The sequence below is a fragment of the Chelonia mydas genome, chromosome 9, assembly GCF_015237465.2.
Source record: "Chelonia mydas isolate rCheMyd1 chromosome 9, rCheMyd1.pri.v2, whole genome shotgun sequence".
Lineage (NCBI taxonomy): Eukaryota > Metazoa > Chordata > Testudines > Cheloniidae > Chelonia > Chelonia mydas.
Genome location: NC_057855.1, coordinates 41348090 through 41366010, shown reverse-complemented (window position 1 = coordinate 41366010; position 17921 = coordinate 41348090). Strand labels below are relative to the sequence as shown.

At 41.8% G+C, this 17921-nt stretch overlaps 1 protein-coding gene and 1 long non-coding RNA gene across 21 annotated transcripts in view; one reads left to right on the top strand and one right to left on the bottom strand.

The window, feature by feature from the left end:
- PIK3CB (phosphatidylinositol-4,5-bisphosphate 3-kinase catalytic subunit beta) overlaps positions 1 to 17921 on the bottom strand; it is a 182620-nt gene that overhangs the window by 140233 nt on the left and 24466 nt on the right. For 5 of the 13 annotated variants that reach the window (XM_043521935.1, XM_037908180.2, XM_037908186.2 and 2 more), the window contains exon 1: positions 6104 to 6232. The exons of 5 other annotated variants lie outside the window; for them this stretch is intronic. The gene's annotated coding sequence lies outside the window, so the exon portion shown is untranslated. Of the gene's footprint in view, positions 1 to 6103; positions 6246 to 17921 lie in introns of those variants that run through there. 3 more of the 13 variants (XM_037908183.1, XM_043521937.1, XM_037908184.2) reach the window with 2 other exon arrangements.
- On the top strand, positions 5741 to 14266 carry LOC114020110. Of its 8 annotated transcripts, none has more exons than XR_006283589.1 (5): positions 5746 to 5913; positions 7044 to 7163; positions 9963 to 10103; positions 11390 to 11525; positions 12401 to 14266. It is a non-coding gene; the product is annotated as an uncharacterized LOC114020110 (long non-coding RNA). The 8 variants fall into 8 exon arrangements; XR_006283588.1 differs by lacking the exon at positions 5746 to 5913 and adding an exon at positions 6117 to 6254; XR_006283587.1 differs by lacking the exon at positions 5746 to 5913 and adding an exon at positions 6326 to 6389.

Genomic DNA, 17921 nt, shown 5'->3' with positions numbered 1-17921 from the left:
TTGCCCTCACTGTTCTTTAAAGTCCTCTAGGGATTAGCTACAGCCTACTTCATGGAGCTCATCTGTCTCTGCTCCCTCCCCATCTGATACTAGTTTCCTCCCTGACCTTTTCAAAAGCCTCCTTCTCCTCTTTAGAGTCTGTAATACAGGACTATTATTAATCATGTTTATTATGGTACTGCCTAGGGAGCAAGCAAGAATTGAGCCCCACCATGCTAGGCATTGTGGTTCCTGCACCCAAGAGCATACTGTCTAAATCAGGGATTTCAAACTCAAATCACCATGAGGGCCACATGAGGACTAGTACATTGGCCCGAGGGCCGCATCACTGACACCTTTTCATATAAAGGTACAAAAGCACCCCCGCTCCCAGCCCCAGCCCTTCCATGAGGCCCTGCCCCACCTCTTCCCACCCCCATTCCAACCCCTTCCCCAAAGTCCCCATCCCGACTCCGCCCCCTCCCTGCCCCTATTCCAACCCCTTCCCCAAAATCCCTGCCCTGGCCAAGCCTCTTCTCCTTCTCCGCCTCCTCCCTTTAGCACACGGCTCCCCGCTCCTTCCCCCTCCCTCCTGGAAAGCGCTAAGCACTGCCAAACAGCTGTTTGGCAGCAGGAAGCGCTTGGAGGTAGGCAAAGGAGCGGGGACACAGCATACTGGGAGGGAGAGGGGGTGGTGAGTGAGGGGAGTTTCGTGGGCTACAGCAAATAACTCCAAGGGTCGCCGCATCTTTGAGACCCCAGTCTAAACAGACAGGACAAACAAAGAGTAGGGGAAAGTGGTAGAATACACAAGCAGAGCAAACCATGTAATAACAGCAAACATCATGCAAGTTCCACAGGTTTGTTTCTGGGTTTTTGGGGGGGTTAAGATGAAAAAGGATAAGCTACAGGAGGACTGTAGGGGCGGGGAAATAGGTGGGTTTGACACAGAGTGTGCAGTGAGGCTGAGATGAAAAGACTGGGGGGGGTGTTGGAGCAAACAGCCAATCAGAACAGGGGAGAAAATGTTCAGTCAAAACTGTAGGGGGGAAAAAAAAAAAAAAAAAAACTTTTCTGTATATTTCTGCCTCCTTAATTCTGCATTTTATTTCCAGTCTTTGCGGATGATAACTTCCCTCTTAACTGACCTGTTTTTCCCCTGTAATTTATTTAGCTGTACACAGCATTTTAGAACACAGTTTAAACAAAAGATGCAATACCAAAATACCAAATAAAGTTTTATTATAATGTTTAGTCTTGTCATACAACAGGAAAATTGTTCTTTGCATTGGAATATACTCAAAGATTTTTTGCAAATATACATTTCAACAAATGCAAGAAACATTTGCTATCAGTTATGTTCTGCTACCACAAACACTGTCATCCCTTTAATAAATATAATCTGTACCTTTTAGTTACAAATTATATCACTGTTTAGTTTCTGAACTAGTGCTTTTTTTACTTGAGTTAAAGTCATACAAAAGAACAAAACCATTCTCCTCAAACATACCCTCTATAAAAAGCAACAAAATTGTTCCTGAGATGCACAAAGCCGCTGCTAGGGTTAAATTTTGTCATGAACACATTAGTTGTGTCACCTAGTGACTACAACACAACCACTAAACTCACATTCATTTCTAACTATGATGGCACCATGCAGAAGATGGAAGCATTCTGGCACTGAGGATCCAGCAACAACCCCAGAAGAAGGGGGAGCTCAACTGGAAATACTGAAAAGGAACCAGAGATGCCCTCAGAACCGAGGAAACTGAATCGGAAAACACTGATCTGCCCATGTGCCCCTTGAATCTATAATGTTTCTTCAACTTCTGTGATAGCACCGGGTCCCCCGGTACAGAGCCCCACTAAGCTCAAGTTCTTTTTATCCTTAGGCAGATGCAAAGTTTCCCTAAACATTGGGCCCTAGTGAAACCCTGGAGGTAAGGGGAGCTCAGCACCAACAAAAGCCCAGTTAGAATAATGGACTCTCTGAGTTCTTGGCTAAGGGAAACAACACTGGTCAGCTGAAAAGACAACACCAAAGTCCCTGACAATGAAGACTTCCCAGCACTGATTGACTTTGGCAATGAACCCAGCTTCTTTGGTGCTGGAGCAACCATAGAACCATACCCTAAGTGCTCAGGTGAGTTAGAGCTAGGTAACAACATTGATCCTGGCACCAAGGGCTTCTACTTCCCCATTTAATGGATTTTTGAGGTTGATCTGTCCCTGCCATCCTTGCACAGAAACAGGATCCCAACTTGAGGATGGAGCCAAAGGTCTGGAATGCAGGGCAGTCAAGAGCAGTGGTTCTCAAACTTCTGTACTGGGGACTCTTTTCACATAGCAAGCCTCTGAGTGTGACCCTCCCGCTTATAAATTAAAATCACTTTTTAATATATTTAACACCATTATAAATGCTGGAGGCAAAGTGGGGTTTGGGGTGGAGGCTGACAGCTTGCAACCCCCTATGTAATAACCTCACGACCCCCTGAGGGGTCCCGACGTCCAGTTTGCGAACCCCTGGTCAAGAGGAGTGCCTGGTGCCAAGGTGCCATAAAGGCACAGCATGCCAAGGAACTTTTCTGAGAATAGGCTCCCCCTGAGATGTAACAGACAGCAGGTACTGTGTGACACCTGGGGTGCAGTCCAGACCAGTGGGACGCTGTATCACCCTTGCCCTGCAACCTGGGGTGCCTTACAATGCCTTGCTGAAGTAGCTTCCTCCTGAGCAGCTCAAACAACCTTCCAGCATGCAAGCTACATCCTGAGTGTCTGTGTGTAACTGTAAGTGCCAGCAACACTTGGGTTACATTCTGGCTTTTACAAGCCTTGGTTACTTATGCAAGGTGACTCCCAGTCCTCCCAGAAATGTATATTATTTACTGCCCGGCCCTTTCCTGGACAGTTCAAATGTATTCAGTCTATTATTCCTTTAAGGGAATAACATACACTAGCTTGTTACCTTAAAAAAAAGTTACCCAGACACTTTAACATAAACATAGTGGATTAGATTAAACAAGTTTATTAACAACACAGAGACAGATTTTAAGTGAGTACAACCAATGGGGCATAAAAGTCAGAAATTGCTGCAAGAAAATAAAGATAAAAATGCTTTCCACTACCTAGCTTAAATTATATTAGATTCAAAGCAAACTTTCTCGCCACATGCTTCCAACAGCATTACTGACCAAAATCTTCAGGTCAGGATCCCTTCCCCCAGAGTCCACTGGCTGTTTTGTCTACTTAGCTGCAAAGAAGGAGATGGGCAGAGAGAGAGAGACAGGGGTCTCTTGACATGTTTGCCCCTCCTTTTTATAATTTTAGTCTCCCCCCTCGCCTCTTGAAAAACTTTTCCAGCTGAGAACCAGGAGATAAAGAGTTTGTATAGAAGGATGTTCCCTGCTGGGTTTTTTCACCTGCATGAGCTCTGTTTTCTCCCTTCCCCTTTTCTGTTTGATTACTCTGTTTACTACTTAAATGCAAGTTAAGACAAGCATACAGTCCTTTGTTCTAGACAGGTCTGTTTGACCAGTTTGGTGCTATGTGAGTCTGAACATGTATTTTTAATATCTTACAAGGGAAATTTACAACTTTACGCATAAAGCTGTTACGCACATTTTACCATGATTAGGGCCTACCAAATTCACGGCCATGAAAAATGCGTCACAGACCATGAAATCTGGTCTCCACCTGTGAAATCTGGTTTTTTGTCTGTTTTTACCCTATGCCATGTAGATTTCATAGGGGAGACCAGCGTTTCTCAAATTGGGGGTCCTGACCCAAAAGGGAGTTGCAGAGGTGGGGGAGTCACAAGATTATTTTAGGGAGGTTCCAGTATTGCCACCCTCACTTCTGTGCTGCCTTCAGAGCTGGGCGGCCAGAGAGTCGCGGCTACTGGCCGGGTGCCCAGCTCTGAAGGCGGCACCCTGCCAGCAACAGCACAGAAGTGGCAATACCATATCATGCCACCCTTACTTCTGCGTTGCTGTCTTCACAGCTGGGTGGCTGAAGAGTGGTAGCTGCTGACTGAGAGCCCAGCTCTGCAGGCAGCAGCGCAGAAGTAAGGATGGCAATACCATACCATGCCATCCTTACTTCTGTGCTGCTGCTGCTGGCGGCTCTCCCTTCAGAACTCAGCTCCCGGCCAGCAGCCACCACTCTCCAGCTGCCCAGCTCTGAAGGCACAACTCCTTTTTGGGTCAGGAACCCAGAATTACAACACTGTGAAATTTAAAATTTAAATAGCTGAAATCATGAAATTTATTATTTTGAAAATCCTATGACCATGAAATTGACAAAAATGGACTGTGAATTTGGTAGGGCCCTAACCATGATACTACTGATCAGCAAGTTATGAGTTTTCAAATGACACCTCACAAGGCATACCTTGTACAAAGATTATTACAATAGCGTGTAGGGTGTGAACACAGGGGTGCATTCCGTCGCAATGTGCATCTGACTCCAGAAAAAAGAAGGGCATAAAATAAACATTTTGTAAACCTGTTTCTCTCTCTTCAGGTCCTTAGGATCTGGATAGGACATGGTGTCCTGGAGTCAAGCTATAGACAGTCCAAGAATCTAAATGCCACAGAAACTACTACCTACCAACTTTCTAAAACTATGGTTCCCCACACCACATAAAGCCATGTGCCTGCCTGGAAGGAAGCCATAACAGGTTAACAAGAAATTCTTGGTTGGAAAAAAATTCTCTGGGCATGAAGTAAAGACCCCTATGCCTGCAAAAGGCCATAAAACAGAAAGAACTGCAGCAGTTGGAGACTGCATGACCACTTATAAATTTGGCTCAGAACATCTGGTGCTGCAGAGGGCGGGTCACTCAAGTGGTCCCAACAGGCACTGTTTTTCTTGAAGGTTCCTGAAGTTCAGGAGCACTAGAGGGAGGAAGTAGGAATATGCAGAAGCTACATCAAAGAATTTTTTTTTGAAGCATAAAAGGTAATATTAGGCTCTACTAATAAATAATAACAAATCATAAAACGGTCCTTTTAAATAGCCATCACACAGTTGAAGTTGCCTTTAAGGTTTCAGAGGTTTTGAAGGAACAGCACCATTTCCCCCTGTCATTTCAAAGGGTACATCTACACTACAAATGTGACAGCAGCACAGCTGTGGGGCTGTAGCTATGCTGCTGGAGCGTAGATGTTGCCACAGTGATGGAAGAGGTTTTTCCCCCATCACTGCAGTAAATACACACACCCCAAGAGGTGATAGCTTTTCCATCTATCTACAAGAGCCTTCACTGGGACTTGGGGCCACTTAATTTTTGAACTTTAAAAGTAAATGATACTTGTGAGGTTTTAAACAGATCGACACGCTACGAAAGACCTTTCAGATCATGTTAACTCTTAAGTAATCTTATCTTCCCCCTCTCTCTCACAGATCAAACTACTCCCACCTATTTTAATGAGTAATTCAAAGCCATCTGAAGGTTTAGTCCTATGCACCATCTCCTCTCTCCCTAACTGATAAAGACCAAGATGTGACTAAAATTTGCCAGTGCCAGGAAGAGGGCAGATATATGACTATCGTGTCTGTTGAGCAACTCCAGTGTTGCAATTTTTTTTAAGGAAGCTGAAAAATGCCCTTTTCCTCTCCCCCTCCCCTGCACACTCGCTCGCTGCCACCACCGGGAAAACAGGGAAGGGAGCAGCCACTACCCTGCAGAAAGGATCTGAGCACCAGCTGGAGAAGGGATTGAAAACCAGCCCTAGATCTGCCAAACCTGGGCGGGAGGGAAGAGAGGAAGGAGGCTTCGTTGTGTCACTTGTGACCTCTCCCCCGGGGGAGGAAGGGGGCCTCGCCCCACTCCCCCGTTTGTCTCTGTAGCGCAGCGAGACACTGCAGCAGCCACTTCTCTCGTTCACACCGCCCTAGCTCCGCGCCCCGGCCCTCGGCAAAGCCGCAGCTCGGGTAGGAACCGTCCACACGCCGCGCCGCGGCGGCAGCTTCCCTCCGGGCAGGCACCGCCAGCCGCAGCCCAAGCGCGGTCCCGGTCGTTGCGGGGGGGGGGGCCGGGACGGGACGTTGCACTCACACGCCGTTCCCGCTCTCACACGGACACGCACAAGGTCCTCTCCGCCCGCCTCACGCAGTCACTCACCTGCCCAGGCAGAGGCGGCAGCAGCAGCTGCTGCTGCCTCTGAGCCGCCGCCTCCCAGCCAGCGCGGCAGCAACTGAGTGGCCCGTTACCAGTAACTCACATGGAACCGCGAGGCCTCGGGATACGTACGCGCGGACACCCTAGAGCCGAGGTGAGAGGGAGGGCGGTTTCCTAGGCAATAGCTGCCCTCTAACTTCGCCACGCCCCCCACCAGCCCAGCCAATCCGATTGCGGCTTGCGATCTCAGCCTCGGTTGGCTTCCCGCTCGCGCATGCTGACATCGCACGTGGGGGGGGGGCTCAGGCTGGGAGGGGGGATTGCCCCTGACGTGCAATGCAAAGTGGGGGAAGGGAAGCGGGTCGGGGAGAGTGGCTTGCGCCATGGGTGGGCGGGTGAGGCCGAGGGGAGGGGCCCGGGCAGGGTGCGCTGGGATAGGGCTGGGCGAAGGAGCCCTGGCAGGGAAGGTGGCCCCTGGGCTGCAGGGGGAGGGAGGGGCGAGAGGCTGTTACAGCACCTGCTGCGCTCGTCTGTCAGAATGTGGACGGCTCCCCAGTATGTGGGCACCTGCATCGCTGGAAAATAGGGGGCGGTGGCAACGATCCGTAACGCGCTCGTCCTGCTTCAGCCTGCCACGCCCGACAGCAAACCCCAGCATTAGGGCAGGGGCACGAGTGCCCAGGTGCACAAGGGGCCGGCCTCACTTAGGCACCCCCGTGTGAAGACTTGTACCCGGATAAGGCTGTGCTAGACTGCGGGTACACGGCAGGTGTCGGGCAAGGGATGCCCCAAGATAGGTACCGCGTGGCAGCTACCCAGCAGTTACAGCACCCGAGCCCCCAGCCCAGGATTTGGCAACCCACCCATGGAGGAGTGAACTGGGATTTGAGCTGCTCACTTGCTGTGTGATAGAAAACTAATGAGTTTGTTTTCATTTTAACAGCTTTCCTGGAAATGGCTGGATAAGTGCCAAGTCCAACTTTGAGTAATAGGCTTACAGCCATTCTCTGACACCTGCTCTGGCCACAACACTGTAATTGTTTCCTGAGCACGAAACAAGAGGGTAAAAAGATCTTACTATTCCTTATTTTGATCATACTATGTGTGAAGTTGGCCCTAGGTTTTGCAGGGTCCTTTGTGAATTGACTTAAAGAGTTGCCCCCAGTTCTCTTCCACAAGAGGAACTGTACTCAGGTGCCCTCCGACTTGCACTGTCCCTATCTTCCCTCCCCACCCCCCCACCCCCAATCTTGGTAATTCAAAAGTTACCCTAGAAGCAGCATGGGCCTGTGGACAGCAGAGGTGGCAGAGGCCCATAGAAACACAGGGTCCTATAGTCCTGGTTACGTACTGGTGGCAAGTCTCCCCGAGACCAAAAATAGAGCAGCTGCTATGGGTGGTTTTACTTAAGGAGCAGCCTTGATTGTAGAATAGTATTACTGTTTTTTGTGCTGACAGGTTTTTTTTGATGTAGGGAGACAGCTTCCATTACTTATTCATTGTAGCAAAACTTCACATTATAAATACATGCTGTTATTGCTACTATTGTACAACTCATCTTAAGTTAGTATCCTCCCTGAGGGCATCTCTGGAAAACTGCAAGTTACATAATATATTATTTAAAGGGTGCCAGCCTCCCATGCTTGCATCTTTGCAGTGAGGATTCTTACAAATTAGGGCCATATTTTAAAAGATTGAAAGAGGTCATCTTCTATGTTCACACACAGCTGGGAAAGGTTCTTAAAAGAAGAGCACTTTTGAAATGGCTTTGGAAAATAGCAGGGAAGGTTTTATTACAGTAGCTTCTTTCCCTTCAGCAGCTGATCATTTCCATACTAAATCCTCATTTTAAGAATCTTATAACGGAACTGTTACAGAAAATTATGCTGAAACTAATAAATGCCACTGAAAGGACTTAAAAATAGGCAAACTGTTTTTAAAGACAATCAAAGAAAAGGAAATTTGAATGTTATTTTTGTGTACCTATAACTCATGAAATACACATGCTGTTCCTGTGTACCTATAACTCCAATAAATGGAATTTTGCACACAGTGAGCCTGCTCCCACTGAGGTCAATGCCAAAATTCCTACTGACTTCAATAAAAGCAGAATGAAGCTTTAGTACATTACTTTTTTCATATTTAAAATGGAATACAGTCATGGTAAGCATATTAAAAACACTTCCTTGGTGTAGTAATCACACATTATATGATTTTTTGTTTTCATTTTTCAGCTCTGAAAATAAAAAGATTGGTCAGTTTCACTTTTATTTCTATTCAATTTCACTTTCGGATACTCATGCACTAACAATGCATAATGTTAGGGTTGGCAAAATTGTAGCAGAATGTTTTCCCACTCCAAGATTTTGGGAAGAATGAGAAACTTCACTCCCCACGCTCTCCAGTTAACCTAGGTATTGCATGGGAGATCAGCAGATGATGCAATATTTAGGCAAAATGTCAAGTTATACATGAGTCAATAATAGAGCTTGCCTACCATGTGTCAGATTTTTGCACAACCTTACTCTTCGTTGTTTGTATGAATTAATAGTTCCTGTGAGTGCTTATTTTCAGTTCCTTTAGGACTATTTAATATCATAGATAAAATGTAACCATTCTTTCTGAATATCATGATCTTAAAGAATATGTAGGAATATGATAGATGCTTCTGTATAGAAAAAAATATATCTGCTATATATTTTAAATGAAAAAATCTCATCAGGTAAGAGTTTTGATCATACAGATACTTGTCTCTCCATAGGTCAAGTTGTCAAAGCTAACACATGCACTTTTGCTCACCGCCCTATTTCATCCAAATCAAACCAATCCATCTGAGTTTTTTTGTGTGTCTCTACTAAAGGAGATTTGTTTCCAAAAGCTAGATAGCGTGAAAAGTTAGCAATATTTGACTCTTTGAGAACTGTTATACTTTATTATTTGAAATATTAAATCTCAAACATCTAGGTTTAGAAACTCAGTGTTTGGGTTGTTAGTTGGCATTAGTGATACTTTGTAGTACTTTGACTGTTTTGGGAAAGGCTGGGTGGAAATTATTTAGAAAACACTTATTTATTCTGGCTTTTGCAAATTTTAGGTTGTTCTGCATGTGCCAATGCAGTTTTTATAAGGTGCAAACCAGCTGTGGTTTTCCTGAATCTTTAGTGGACTGACCAAGGGGACTGGGATTCTTGAACTCTGTAGTCTTCACTCTGCCATCCTCTGACTTTAATAATGATATTTTGTAGTTGAACAGTATCTGTTATCCACAGAACTCAAAGTACATTACAAAAAAACTAATACTGGGGAGGCAGTTACCATTATACTTATTTTACACATGTGAATCAACTTTAGTGGGGTTACGTCCCCATGGAGATCATACATGATTGAGGTCCTAGATGGTAAGCTCTTTGGAGTAAAGACTGTTTTTTAATTTTGTGTCTATACAGCTCCAAACACAGTGTCAGCTCTTAAATAAATAATAAGAGTATTGAAGAGGTCTCAACCACTAGGCCTTTGATCAAGACATGAAGATACTTGGAGTTATAACAAGTCACCTTCTTGTGATATTGTGATATTTGTCATAAATTCCTATCTATCATGAATGGTGCACAGAGTGGCAAGGGCCTGGGACAGAATTAAAGTTGTTTGGAGTATTTTAAATCTGCATTTTTTTTTCTCCACTACTTGGGACAGAGAAAAAGAGGAGGTTTTAAATGTAACCTTAACTTTCAATTTCTTAATTTTCAGTCTATTAATGTCTCCTCCCATCCCCAGCTATTCTTACATACAACAACAATGTAACAAAAGTTTTGTCTGGGAATTTTGTATCTGAATTATGTCTCCATGTAAAATGTCCACCTAGGGCACATTTTTGGACACTGAGAACATGTCATACTTCAGGTGATGGGTGATAGAATACATGCTTTGTACTCACGTTACTTTAACCAAGACAACTGAGAAGGGAAAAGGAACTGCTTTACCAGGTAAAGGCACAACACACAAGGTAAGTTTGCAGATAGTACGAAAGTACTGAAGGGATAGATGCAAACACCCTACAAGAAAAGAACACAAAAAATAGAGGATGCAAGACAGTTGACAGTAAGCAAAAAGAAATGGGGGGGGGGGGGGGAAATCAACCTAATGTACTGAGAGAAGTATCCAAAACAACAGCTACATAGTAGGATGGAAATCCTTAGAAAATAATTGGGGCCAAGCAAAACTAAAATGTAACTGTGAGTGGCAAACAAGATATTATCTTACTTTGTTTTTTGTGATATGGTGGGAACAATAATCTTCATGGGGTACTCTATGCACAGGCACTTTTTTGAAAAAGTACCAGATAACTTCAGAGCTACGGTGAATATTTTTTTTCTCCTGAAAAAATATGTTCTATCCAAAGCTGCGAGAGTACAATTTTGAGAGTATAATGGCTATTCTGTTTGCCACACAGTCACTCCTTTATCAGTATGGCATCTACTGTAATACATGTACAAGCTTTAGAACTCCTTGCGTATGAAAAGTAATGTGACAGACTCCTAATATAGTAGTGAGGGGCTACCCAATTCCGCACAATTTTGGATTTTAGGAATCTGTCAAAATGAGATGTACAAAACTAGTTTGAATTTGCAGCCCTTCTCCCTGTATTTTAAACTTTTTTCCTTAGCTGTATTAAAGAAAAGATTGTGAACCTACATGATATTTGGAAAAGAAAAGGAAAACCATCTGTAAAAGCTAAGCTGAGACAAGTTGTGCCCTAAAGTATATGCACTTATATAGATCCTGTATTATTTTTGTTGTTGTTCAATTTGCCTCTTTTCCCCTCTGTACTCCTCACTCCCTCCCCCTCTCAGTTTCTATCTGTCACTGCTTCCCCTCAATTCTATTTTACCCATAGATTTTCATTAATTTTTTCTCAACCCTTTCCCCCTTCCTACCCCGTCCCACTCCATAGAATTGAAAACAGTTAAGTTTTATGTATGAGTGTGTTCAAAGTTAGATAAAATGAATTCGCCTATCCTTAACAGTAATGTAGGTTGAAAGAGAATTTAGGATTTGAGTTCTTTCAGGTTGATCCATTAAGGAGAGCTGGCACAGGCATTGGTTTCAGATAAGTATACTTTACAGCCTTAGAAATGGCTACTTTACCCATAGGGTTGGTATGACTTCCCCTTTTGAGTAAGGGTTTTAGCCACCCTTCTGTCATACACTCATGTCCCATCTTGTTAAATATGTTCTGTGGTGGCCAGCGCTTCTTTTTATTTATTTCTATCCTTTCTTTCTCACTCTCAGAACAGAATGCAAGAGACAACAGCACATAAAGGAAACACCTAAAGGAAAACATCAGTCTGCAGAAACAGGGCATTGCTGGAAACAAGGGGCGAACTAATTAAAGAGGAGATTGAAACAAAGGTTTTCCCCTTCAAAGGTGCTCTGCAAGTGATTTTTTTAATTGAACTTGTTCCCTTTTTTACTTCTTATGATACATAAAGGACTTAGAAAACTTTTTCCTTTATTAAAGATTGTTTTGCTCATTATCTTAAATGCCAGGAATGTCAACTCTGCTCTTCCCTAGTTTTGCTGTAAGAGCCACTTGATATCTCAAAGAATGTACATTGTTAACTCTTACACCCTAACTTAACGGATGGAAGATGGTGAATCTTTACTGTTTTGGAGAAAGAATATTGTTAGTGATTCAAGTTAAAAAGGTGTTAACGATAACAAAAAAGAATTAAACAGTCATCAGACATATTTCCTGTTATTTGTTTAAATGTTATTTCAATCTTGGCCTATGTTTTCCAAACATGGGTGCCTGAAGCTCAGTGCCAAAAACCATATTTAGGCTCCTAAAATAAAAGTGGCGATAGGTACTACAGCTCCTAGTGACTTCAGTATGTGAAGAGAGGATATTCATGAAACTACAGAAGAATTCTGTGTATGAGGTCAAAATATTGCAACAGTTTGTAAGTGATGTGATAAAGCAGCAGCTGGATATGGATAAGAGGCTATAACACCAAATTCAACACAAAACACAGCCTATAAACAAAAGAGATCATAACGGATTATTTCCCTCTGTACGATAATTTTAAAACAATGTGATGGCCATAGCCATTATGAGTCTGAGTGTACGGTTAAAATGCTAATGGATATGAAAAGGGAAACTTGGCAACCAGTAGAACACAGATTTTTTTTTAAACCAAAATGTAATTTAGAAGGTATACTGTACAGTTGTTATGTGCTGGTCTCTTCTTACCCTTGCACTACCATGTGTCCCTATTATAAGCTTCTCTTTGTTTCTCACAGCTAATACAATGGCGGGGCAATGGCAAATAATGGGCTGAGTGCCAACAGACTGAAAATGCAGATGTCAGACAAAACGGATATACAGCTTGGCTAACGAAGCCAGAGCCTGCAGCAAGAAGTTGTCAATAGTGCTTTGCAATATCAAGTTATTTAACATATACAAAATTCACTGCAAAAATTTACTGTTAATGCAACATCATTGTTGAGAATTTACAGTATCTACAAAGGAGACAGGAAATTCAGACTACTACAGCTTTACCTGTAACAAAATGCTCAGCAGCTCAGGTTGCTATGTGTACGTCATTCTGGTGCTCCAGTCACTCAGCTGGCTTGCCATTGAATAAAGAGTCCAATTTAAGGTCTCCAGCTTCATATTCAAGCTCTCAGTGGAATCAACCCAAGCAACTCAAGAGATTGCCTCTCCCCGTGAGTCCTTGACCTCTCATGCCAGCTGCAGTCCACCAGAAATATCAGACTGTCAACCAATAGCTCCTAAAGCTTTCAAAACAGCCTAAAGCATCTAAATTTCTAATCTGGAACTAAGGCAGAGAGTAGATTCCTCCTGAATGCTGCCATCCTGGATTGAGGCCTACAGCCATGCTGATACCGTCCAATCATTTGACGGAGATGCCAATTCAAATCTTTTGGTGAAAGCAAACAACTGCCTAGCACTGATTATTATTTTTATATTCCAGTAGCCCCAATCAGATCAGGGGTAGGCATCCTACAAACATATTAAAAGACTGAGGTTTCCCTGAAGAGTTTACAAACTAAATAGACAAATCAGATGAAGAGTGAAAGAAAAGGCATTGAGCACACAAGCTGTAATCAGTGATAAGAGGCTATGTGATGTTAACTACATATGTTTTTTAAAACACTATTTTCTTGTTTTTTAAAATATAAATTTTGGAATAGGGTGAGGGGGGAAGGAGATGATGTAACAGAAGCACACAAATAGTAGGAAAAGGAAGGAAGGGAGGAAAAGGGAGAGAAATACAGGAAGGATGGAGGGGAACAGTGAGGTCAGTTTTCTAGGTATGAAAGGAACAATTGCAGGTTGATTGCTGCAGGTTGAAGCAGCAACTCATGATCAACGGAATCAAAATCTGCTGAGAGGTCCAGCATAAGAATAAATGCCAGTTGACCTCAAATTAACGAAAGATAATTCATGACCATGACAAGTGTCATCCCAATGGAATGCTGGAACCCAGAATGGAATCTGCCAGGGTGGTGGTGTCCAGATGCACATGGAGTTGACAAGCTTTGCCTTCTCAACCACCTCTCCAAAGGTGGAAGTTTAAGATCTTGCAGGATTGAATAGTAAGTACTGCCACATCAAAGGAAAGTATCCTGAAGAGAGGTTAGACCTTAGTGTGTTTAAGAATTGTCAGCACCCTCTCCTTGCTTAGTGAGGTGTTAGCAGTGCCTCTCAATACTGATACCATGGCTACCATGGGTGACACTTGCTTTGAGACACCAGTGTGAATAGGGATCAGGACCACAAGTGATGGCCCTCAAGAAACCGAGAAGACAACAGATGCCTCCATCAGAAAACAAATTTATGTTTAATTATGAAAGCAAATGTCCCTCAAACAGAAATGCCAGAGACCACCCTAGAACTAAACAGCCTTTGGGTGCCATCATAATATAAATATTTACAAATAAAAATAATAATAATCTACTTAAAACATCTCCTCACAGCAGTCATTTGAAGAAATTACAAACAGGCAGACCAGAATAATCAGATTGTGCAAAGGACTAAGACTCCAAATGGCTGAGGACAAGTAATGTTTTTTGGCCTCAGTCACAGCTTTTTTGTACGTTTCTTTTCAACTCCAAATGACTCCTCTGTTAAATCCCCTCCCATCTACACACCAGCCATTTCAGCTCCTGGGGATTACTTTTAAAACTTTGTGGTCTCCAAGCACCAGATACAACCAGGGTGCAGTGAGAGGCCAGCAAGCTGAAAGCCCCTGCTAACAACTGATAGCAGCTGTTAGAGTGAGCTGATTGACACCCTGTTTTGAAGGGGAGAACAGATACTGTTCTGTGTTTGTACAGCACCTAGTGCAGTGGGATCCTGGACCATGATTAGGGCTCCTAGGGGCTTCAATAATACAAATAATAAGATATACCTTGATCTCAGTTTCTGTGGGATCTTTAGTATTACACATGTGCAGAAGCCAACTTTCAATTGCTCATAACTTTATCACACACTTTTTTCAGTCTTGGTTGTGACCATACACTTCAGTGGCTTTTGACTTACCATATTTCAAAGTTCAGCTATAACTTAAGTCTCTGTGTAATGAAAGTGGTGGACATTTTTCTTCTGAAGGAGAATGTGTATATTTTTCACCATTGCAGAACTCAAAATTGATAAAAAGATTTTATCTTACATGGCATGAGCCTTTAAACTGTCCCAAAAATTTAAAGATGTGCCATCATCTGAAAGATTTCAAGTCATTTAAATACTTTTATGTTGCCGTAAATATTTAAAGCACTTATAGGGGTGTCATTTTCAGCATATGCTGTGACTTAAATGTTTATGGCAACTTAAAGATTATTTTTTAACTCCTAGCAAATTAAATACAAAAAAAAAATGTATGACGACATGTTAAGGTTGTACAGTTAAACTAATCAAAAATTTGGAAATGCAAAGTTAAAGGTGCCAATCACTATGCTAACTCAGTTATGTTACATGTACTGTGTATATACTATACAGCATTTTCGGTTTGCGGTTTTTGTTAAATGTATATGTTAATGTGTTACTGTTTATGTCAGTAAATGTATATCATAATACATACAAGAAGTTCAACACAGCTGGGGCAGCATTGCTAATGAAATCCAAATTCTTCCATTCCTGACTTTCAGTTACTTCAACTGAGCAGCCTGACAGTGTGGTTATTTATGGTCAGAAATAAAAGTGGCACTTCCTCAAAAGATTTGCTACCTGGGTATATTTGAAATTTATTTTAATGATAAAAATAAGCGTTTACTGCCTTTTTTTTTTTAATTTATTTGGTTAGCCTTGCAGAGCCAATACAGCCAAGAGAGATTGCACTGGATTATTTTTGGATTCAAGCACCATGTAGGGAATTGCTAACTAAGATGCAGAATCATTACTACAAGTGATGATGCACAAACTAGAGAAAACACAATTTCACCTCAAGCTGAGAAACCAAGCTTGATGTTAGAAAAATAATATATATTTACTTGTAAAATAAGCAAATTAAGGACCTGATCCTGCAAGTTGCTGAGTACCCTCCACTCCTGTTACCATTCAGCAACTTGTCAGATCAGGCCTTTCGTACAGATATCTTTGATGGTGTGTAAACATGGAACCCTACAATATCCTGTTCACAGAATGACATTGTAGTGTACAACCTCACTTTAATATTTAACCCATTTTTTTATGTAATCTTCCTATCAATCATTATCTCAATTCAGTTGCTCACATGTAGTGACTGAACTCATACTCAGTTCCAACATTCCTGTGCAGCACTGGGAATAGCTGCATTGTTAGAGTTTCCGTTCTTTGGATGAGATATTAAACTGAGGTCCTTTGTGTTATTTCTGCTGATTGTTCTAACTGAAGTTAAAGATCCCATGACACATTTTGAAAACGTAGCTAGCTTATTTATTCTTTTACTAAAAACCGGTTCTAATGTCCAGCAGATTCTAATGAGTTAGCTATTTCTGAAAGTGTAATAGATGCCATATCTGCCTAAACTTGTACAACCAATAACTAGCTTATCACTTCTGGAATATGTTGATTGTGAAAGGTATTATAAGAAAATCAAATGCTATTCTTCAAAATTAATTGAGTGACAGTACTGTGACTGAAATATGTAATATTTTATTATAAAAGGATAATAAATAACTTGTGATAACATTTACAGTGGAGCGTTTTCTGACACTCTTACAATAAATAGTACCTTACTCCTTGAGATAGGAGCAACCCCACTGAAGTCGATGAGATTTTTCATGTGCTTAAAGTTATGTTTATGTCCCTTGTTGAGGCAGAGCTGACATGAGTAAGGACTTGTCTACACTGGAAAGTTTTTTTTGGTATAACCTAACATGCAAATTTAAATCAGTATAGTTAGACCAGTATAATGCCCCCATGCAGACATTCTTATTCCACTATCAGTGCATTTTTTCAGTTTAATTTATGTCACTCTGGAAGAGGTTTAATCTAAACAAAAATAAATAAACAAACAAACCCATTCTTATACCAGAATAGGAGTGCCCATATGGGAGGGTTACAGCAGTATAACTATATTGGTGTAAGTGGTAAAACTTTCTTGTGTTGACAAGGCTGGAGGATGGCAGAATCCAGCCCATTATTCTCCTATCCAAATGGTAACAGCATACAACATTCCTCATTACTATGTCACCTTATCGACTGTTGGAAAACAATGTCTAGTTATTAAAGGGTGTGTGTGCTGTCAATTAAAATAAAACCTCAGAAAACATGACAACAAAGCTAAACTGTCCAATAGTTTTCAACTTAAACTGTAGTGTAGTTTATCAAAGGGTAGCATAAAAAGATGTTTTTCTGTTGTCAATATACTCTCCTCTGCTGGGACACATGTTTTATATCTCCCAGGCTAATGGTTTATTACTACTCTTAGCAAAGGGCAAAAAACTAGACAAGAGATTAATAGTAGAAACTAGAACACAAATTAAGGATTTTAAAAGAAAACACTTTTCTCCTTTCTTCCTTAAATCTGTTTTCTAGCCTATGCCTTTTCATTAAGACCATTTTGATCGTATGGAGAATTTTATATTTCTCATGTGATTCAGTGTTGTGAAAAGTTAACAGAGTAATAATCAAATCATATAAATGAAGATATATATGTTTGGTAAATGAACAAGGTAATCAATCACATCCACAACTTGCAAAGACAGACTCATCTCTGAATTTGGCCTTGCATGAGTGTGAACTGGTGTAACATGCACCTTCTTTCAGTCTGCTTAGGGCCTTATTCTCCTGTCACCCACACCATTGTAAGTCAGCAGTAACCACAACACAAGATAACGGATTTGCACAGAGGTAAAACTGATGTAAGAGAGAAGACTCATGGCCGTAGGGGACATAAACCCTATGTAAATTACACCAGCTTAGTCTCTCTTAGATTCAAATGCACTTATTGATGTGTAACTTGCACATTACCTCTGAATTTGGTCAAAGTGCCACTCGTTAATCATAAAGACTTCCTCAAACACAAACCTTCCTTTATGTTACCTGAACTGCGTGTGATGTGCAAAGCCAGAACGAAGTAAAGGTGACTAGTTTAAATTACAGCCACCATAAATATAGTCATCACATTAACTCTTCATTTACCAAATTAAAACTTAACAATTGGATAACTTTCATCTTCCTGTGATCTAAGCTGGTTAATATACTCTACTTTACTAGGATCTAATATCAAAAAGCTGCTAGAAGCCAATAAACTACACTGATTGAAAAGTTCATTATATGTAGGGCCCTTTGTTTTCAGTTTTTACCAAAAACCAG